Source organism: Portunus trituberculatus, chromosome 13 (genome assembly GCF_017591435.1).
Source record: "Portunus trituberculatus isolate SZX2019 chromosome 13, ASM1759143v1, whole genome shotgun sequence".
Lineage (NCBI taxonomy): Eukaryota > Metazoa > Arthropoda > Malacostraca > Decapoda > Portunidae > Portunus > Portunus trituberculatus.
Genome location: NC_059267.1, coordinates 11,911,228 through 11,917,712, shown reverse-complemented (window position 1 = coordinate 11,917,712; position 6,485 = coordinate 11,911,228).

The window sequence follows — 6,485 nt, the reverse complement described above, 5'->3', positions numbered from 1 at the left end:
TAGTGGTGAATGATTGAGAGTACTGGTTAACTCTTGTATTAGAGGATGGACAGAATAGTGGTGAATGATTGAGAGTACTGGTTAACTCTTGTATTAGAGGGATGGACAGAATAGTGGTGAATGATTGAGAGTACTGGTTAACTCTTGTATTAGAGGGATGGACAGAATAGTGGTGAATGATTGAGAGTACTGGTTAACTCTTGTATTAAAGGGATGGACAGAATAGTGGTGAATGATTGAGAGTACTGGTTAACTCTTGTATTAGAGGGATGGACAGAATAGTGGTGAATGATTGAGAGTACTGGTTAACTCTTGTATTAAAGGGATGGACAGAATAGTGGTGAATGATTGAGAGTACTGGTTAACTCTTGTATTAGAGGATGGACAGAATAGTGGTGAATGATTGAGAGTACTGGTTAACTCTTGTATTAAAGGGATGGACAGAATAGTGGTGAATGATTGAGAGTACTGGTTAACTCTTGTATTAGAAGGATGGACAGAAAAGGGTGAGAGGAAGAAGAAAGCCTTGTCCAGCGAGGGTGGGGGAGGAGGGGAGGCAAGCAATTAGCAAGATCAGAAGAGCCGTTAGCATGAAAATAACGGTAAAAGATAGCAAGGGATGCAACATTCCGGCGGTGAGACAGGCTGAAGACAGTCAGCCAGAGGAGAGGAGTTGATGAGACGAAAAGCTTTTCATTCCACCTTATCTAATAAAACTGTGTCAGTTGTAACTCCACAAACATGCGTAGAGTACTCCATACAAGGACGGATGAGGCCCTTGTACAGAGTTAGCAGTTGGGATGGCGAGAAAAATTGGCGGAGACGCCTCAGAATGCCTAATTTCATACAAGCTGTTTTAGCAAGAGATGAGATGTGAAGTTTCCAGTTAGATTATGACTAAAGAACAGACCGAGGATATTCAGTGTGGAAGAGGAGACAGCTGAGTGTCATTAAAGAAGAGGGGATAGTTGTCTGGAAGGTTGTGTCGCATTGATTGATGGAAGAACTGAATTTTTGAGGCATTGAACACTGCTAGGTTTTCTCTGCCCCAATCAGACATCTTAGGGAGATCAGAAGTAAGGCGTTCTGTGGCATCCCTGCGTGATCTGTTGACTTACTGAAGGTACAGGAAAGGTACACGGTAGTATAAGTCCAGCGTAGGAGTGGAAAGGGCAAGAAGTTTGGTTAAGATCATTGATGAATATTAGGAAGAGAGGGGGTGACAGAACAGAACCCTGAGAAACACCACTGTTAATAGATTTAGGAGAAGAGCAGTGGCTGTCTACCACGGTTGCAATAGAACGGTCGGAAAGGAAACTTGAGATGAAGTTACAGAGAGAAGGATAGAAGCCGTAGGAGGGCAGTTTTGAAATCAAATTTTGAAATCTCTCTCTCTCTCTCTCTCTCTCTCTCTCTCTGACCAATAGCTTGGCTTCATATATGTGACGTCAAATCAGCTGGGTGGAGGAGCAGAGAAGTGGGAGCCGGGAATCGAGGCGAGCGCGAGGGACGGTTTCTTGGAGACAGTGCCGAAAGTTCATTTAATATTATTATTCCATCAGTTTATGATAAAGTAAGTGGATTTGTAAAGTATGTGGATTTGTTCAGTGTCAATCTTTCAAAATCTATGACCAGTGCCTTTGGTAACAGCTACCACTACCATTTTTGTCAAAAATAAACTTTTAAATCTTCATATTTATATTTTTTCTAATAAACCATCCCACCCACTGCATTACAAATGTACTAAATGAACAGTTTGATGAATGTTTCCATCCATCACAAGATCAATCAGTAGATGAAAGCATGATAAAATTCAAAGGTAGGTGCTCATACAAACAATATATGTCCGTGAAGCCAACAAAGAGGGGCTACAAAGTGTGGGTTAGAGCAGATGACAAGGGTCATATCTCTGTTTCAAATCTACACTGGTAAAAAATCTTAGAATGCAAAGCCTTCCAAATATTTAGGGTGAAGTGGGAGAATTATCTTCAAAACTAGAGGGAAGATACTTCAAGATATATGGTGATAATTTCTTTTCCTCTGTTGCTCTTGCGAAATGTTTGTCAGAAGAATGTATTGGCTGTTGTGGAACTAAGAGATCAATTTAATGGAAAATAAAATTTCTCAGATGAAAATGCAACTCGAACTCCACTCGTGACTTCTGGCATCTGGCTAAAACATTTCCAATAACTTCACTTCTTCATCTTTACCTCCTTTATTTCATCCTGATGGCACCACTTTTGCTGTCGCGTTCTATTGCAGCCGTGGTGGACGGTCACTGCTCTTCTAGATCTATTAACAGTGGTGTTCCTCAGGGTTCTGTCCTATCTCTTTTTATTTTCATTAATGACCTTCTTAACCAAGCTTCTTGCCCTATCCACTCCTACGCTGATGATACCACCCTACATCTTTCCATGTCACATCCCAAACAACGCTACTCTGAGGAAACGTTTTCAAGTATTGTTGTGTTTGCCAAAACAATGCAAAATATATTTAGAAGTAAAGATAGATTACATTAATTTGCCTTTTTCAAGCATCACATTGTGTATGTACTACAACACCATTCAATTTCGAAGTATTAAGTAACTGACTTGAGGTGCGTATTGGTACAAGTGTGACACCGCCGTAGGCCGGGAAATCCCCGAAAAAGCCAACGCCTAAACAATCTTGATCGCCGCCCGCTACACTTCACCGCTGTTTCGTCTGTCTCCTCTGTAAAGCATGGATGAGGCGTGAGTGAGCGTTGGTTAGGGTGCTTAGATGATTGCTCTAACTGATGCCACCCTTCGTAGTGTGAAAGGTGCTGTGTGACCTGTGAGCTGCGTGGTAGTGGAATGAATGCTGCGCTATAGTGGGAGAAGCAGCGGCATGGGGAAGTGCTGTTTGCTACCTGCCAGTTAGTTGGAGCCGGGCCACACACAAGGAAGGGCGTCCATTCGCTGTACTCTTGTGTGTTCTTTGTGGCGAATAAACCAGAAAAGAAGGTGTCCCTGCCTGTCCTTCCTGCCCTGAGTGAGCACCGGAGTCTGACTGTCAAGTCCAGCGCCCAAAAGTGACCTGCGCCCCGTAGTAAGGACAGCGACCCCACTAGTGCCATTACAGTGATGATAATAATAACAATAATAATAATAATAATAATAATAATAATAATAATAATAATAATAATAATAATAAATAATAATGAAAATGATAATGATAGTAATAACTGTAACAAAATTATTTCTAGAAGTAGTTCTAGTAATAGTAGTCTGTCTGTCTGTCTGTCTGTCTGTCTGTCTGTGCCTCTCTCTCTCTCTCTCTCTCTCTCTCTCTCTCTCTCTCTCTCTCTCTCCTCCTATTACTACTATTACTACTACTACTACGATTTCTACTACTACTACTACTACTACTACTACTACTACTATTGCTACTACTACTACTACTACTACTACTACTACTACTACTACTACTACTACTACTACTACTGCTATTTCTTCTGTTACTATTTCTGCTGCTAATGTTTCTACTACTACTACTACTACTACTGCTACTGTTTCTGCTACTACTATTACTGCTACTGCTGCTGCTGCTATTGCCACCACCACTACTGCTATGAACGGTGCTGCTGGCACTACTGCTGCCACTATTATTGCTCTTATGTGCTACTACTGCTACTATTGCTGCTGCTAATTCTGCTTCTGCTTCTGCTACATTGCTGCTGGTGCTGCTACTACTGCCACTGCTACTGCGACTACTGCTAATACAAGTACTACTGCTATGTTGTTACTGCTGCGATTGGTACAAATGTGCTCTTATTACTGCAAATGTTGCTGCTGCTACTGCTGCTGCTGCTGCTGCTGCTGCTGCTGCTGCTGCTGCTACTGCTACTGCTGCTACTGCTACTTGCTACTGCTGCTGCTGCTGCTGCTGCACTGCTGCTGCACTGCTGCTGCTGCTGCTGCTGCTGCTACTGCTGCTGCTGCTGCTGCTGCTGCTGCTGCTGCTGCTGCTGCTGCTGCTGCTGCTGCTGCTGCTGCTGCTGCTGCTGCTGCTGCTGCTGCTGCTGCTGCTGCTGCTACTGCTGCTGCTGCTGCTGCTGCTGCTGCTGCTGTGCTGCTGCTGCTACTGCTGCTACTGCTGCTGTGTGCTGCTGCTGCTGCTGCTGACTACTTGTTGCTGCTGCTGCTGCTGCTGCTACTGCTGCTGCTGCTGCTGCTGCTGCTGCTGCTGCTGCTGCTGCTCTGCTGCTGCTACTGCTACTGCTCTGCTGTTGCTGCTGCTGCTGCTTTGCTGCTGCTATTACTGCTGCTGCTGCTGCTACTGCTGCTGCTGCTGCTGCTGCTACTGCTTGCTGCTGCTGCTGCTGCTACTGCTGCTGCTGCTGCTGCTGCTGCTACTGCTGCTGCTGCTGCTGCTGCTGCTGCTGCTGCTGCTGCTGCTGCTGCTGCTGCTGCTGCTGCTGCTGCTGCTGCTGCTGCTGCTGCTGCTGCTGCTGCTGCTACTGCTGCTGCTGCTGCTGCTGCTGCTGCTGCTGCTGCTGCTGCTGCTGCTGCTGCTGCTACTGCTGCTGCTGCTGCTGCTGCTGCTGCTGCTGCTGCTGCTGCTGCTGCTGCTGCTGCTGCTGCTGCTAAACTGCTGCTGCTACTGCTGCTGCTGCTGCTGCTGCTGCTACTGCTGCTGCTGCTGCTGCTGCTGCTGCTGCTACTGCTGCTGCTGCTATGCTACTGCTGCTGCTGCTACTGCTGCTGCTACTGCTGCTGGTGCTGCTGCTACTGCTGCTGCTGCTGCTGCTGCTGCTGCTACTGCTGCTGCTGCTGCTGCTGCTGCTGCTGCTGCTGCTGCTGCTGCTGCTACTGCTGCTGCTACTGCTGCTGCTGCTGCTGCTGCTGCTGCTGCTGCTACTGCTGCTGCTGCTGCTGCTGCTGCTGCTGCTACTGCTGCTGCTGCTGCTGCTGCTGCTGCTGCTGCTGCTGCTGCTGCTGCTGCTGCTACTGCTGCTGCTAATGCTGCTGCTGCTACTGCTGCTGCTGCTGCTGCTACTGCTGCTGCTGCTGCTGCTGCTGCTGCTTGGTACTGCTGCTACTGCTGTGCTACTGCTACTGCTACTGCTGCTGCTACTGCTGCTGCTACTGCTGCTGCTACTGCTGCTACTGCTGCTACTGCTGCTTCTGCTACTACTGCTGCTGCTGCTACTACTGCTGCTGCTACTGCTACTGCTGCTGCTGCTGCTGCTACTGCTGCTACTGCTGCTGCTATCAACACCACCACAGCTATCACTTTCTGAAGTGGGAGGAATATGAGCAGTTAGTGGTGGTGGCAGTAGTACTAGTAGTGGTAGTATGTTGTTGTTTTAGTAAAGATAATAAACAATAATGATAATATTGTAGAAGTAGTAGTAGTAAGTAGTAGTAGTGTAATATAGTAGTAATTAGTAATAGTGGTACAGAAGTAGTAGTAACTGCAACAATAATACTAGTAGTACTAGAACCATCATTATCAATAGTAGTAGCAATAGTAGTAGTACTAATTATGTAGTGGTAATACATGCATGAAATAGTGGTGGTATTGTGTTGGCATGAGTGGCTGGTGGTATTCAGTAGAGTCAGATTTGGTGGTGGTATTGGTATGGTGGTGGTGATAGATAATTGGTGGTGATGATCAGTGAATATGTGGTGAAGCGTAGTTATGATGGACCCAATGGTGCAGTGGTTATGGTTCTTGGTGATGGATATTGGTGATGAGTCTAGTGGTCACGTTAATGGTGGTGGTCAGGTGGTGGTGGTAATAATTGTGATAATTAGTAATACATAGTGTTGTAGTGATGGTCTATATTCATATTTTGGTGGTGGTGGTGGTAATGCCATTGGTGGCGGTGGTGGCCGGTGGTGGTGATAGTGGTAGGTAATGGTGCCAAAGCTGGCAGTATGAGCAATGGCAGTGGTGGTGACAGATGGTGATGGTGGTGGTAGTGATGAGGTGATACGGCCATGGTGGGATGGTGGTGTGTTAGTGTTATGGTCGAGTGATGGTATTTGATTTTATTAACAAAATAGTGTAGTGGTGGCAGTAATGTTAAGGTGGTAGATGGTGAGTGGTTGTGGTGACAAGTGGTTGTATTTCGCAATGGTTTTTGGTGATGGTGGTGTAATAGTAGTGGTGGTAGTGGTGATGAGTGGCGGAGGCTGGTAGTGGTGGTAGGTAATTGTTGGTAATGGTAGTAGTATGGTATAGTTAATATTAGTGGTTTTAGTGATGGTAGCAGTACATAGTAGTAGTGGTAGCAGTACATGGTAATAGTAGAAGTAGTACATAGTAGTAGTAGAAGTAATAGTAGTAGTAGTGTCAGTAGTAGTGTTAGTAGTGGCAGTAATATTATTAATAGTAGTAAATAGTAATAATATAAATAGTAAACAGTAGTAGCTGCAGTAATGTTACTAATAGTAGTGTTAGTAGTAGTAGTAATAGTAGTAGTAGTAGTAGTAGTAGTAAGTAATAGATCTATTAGA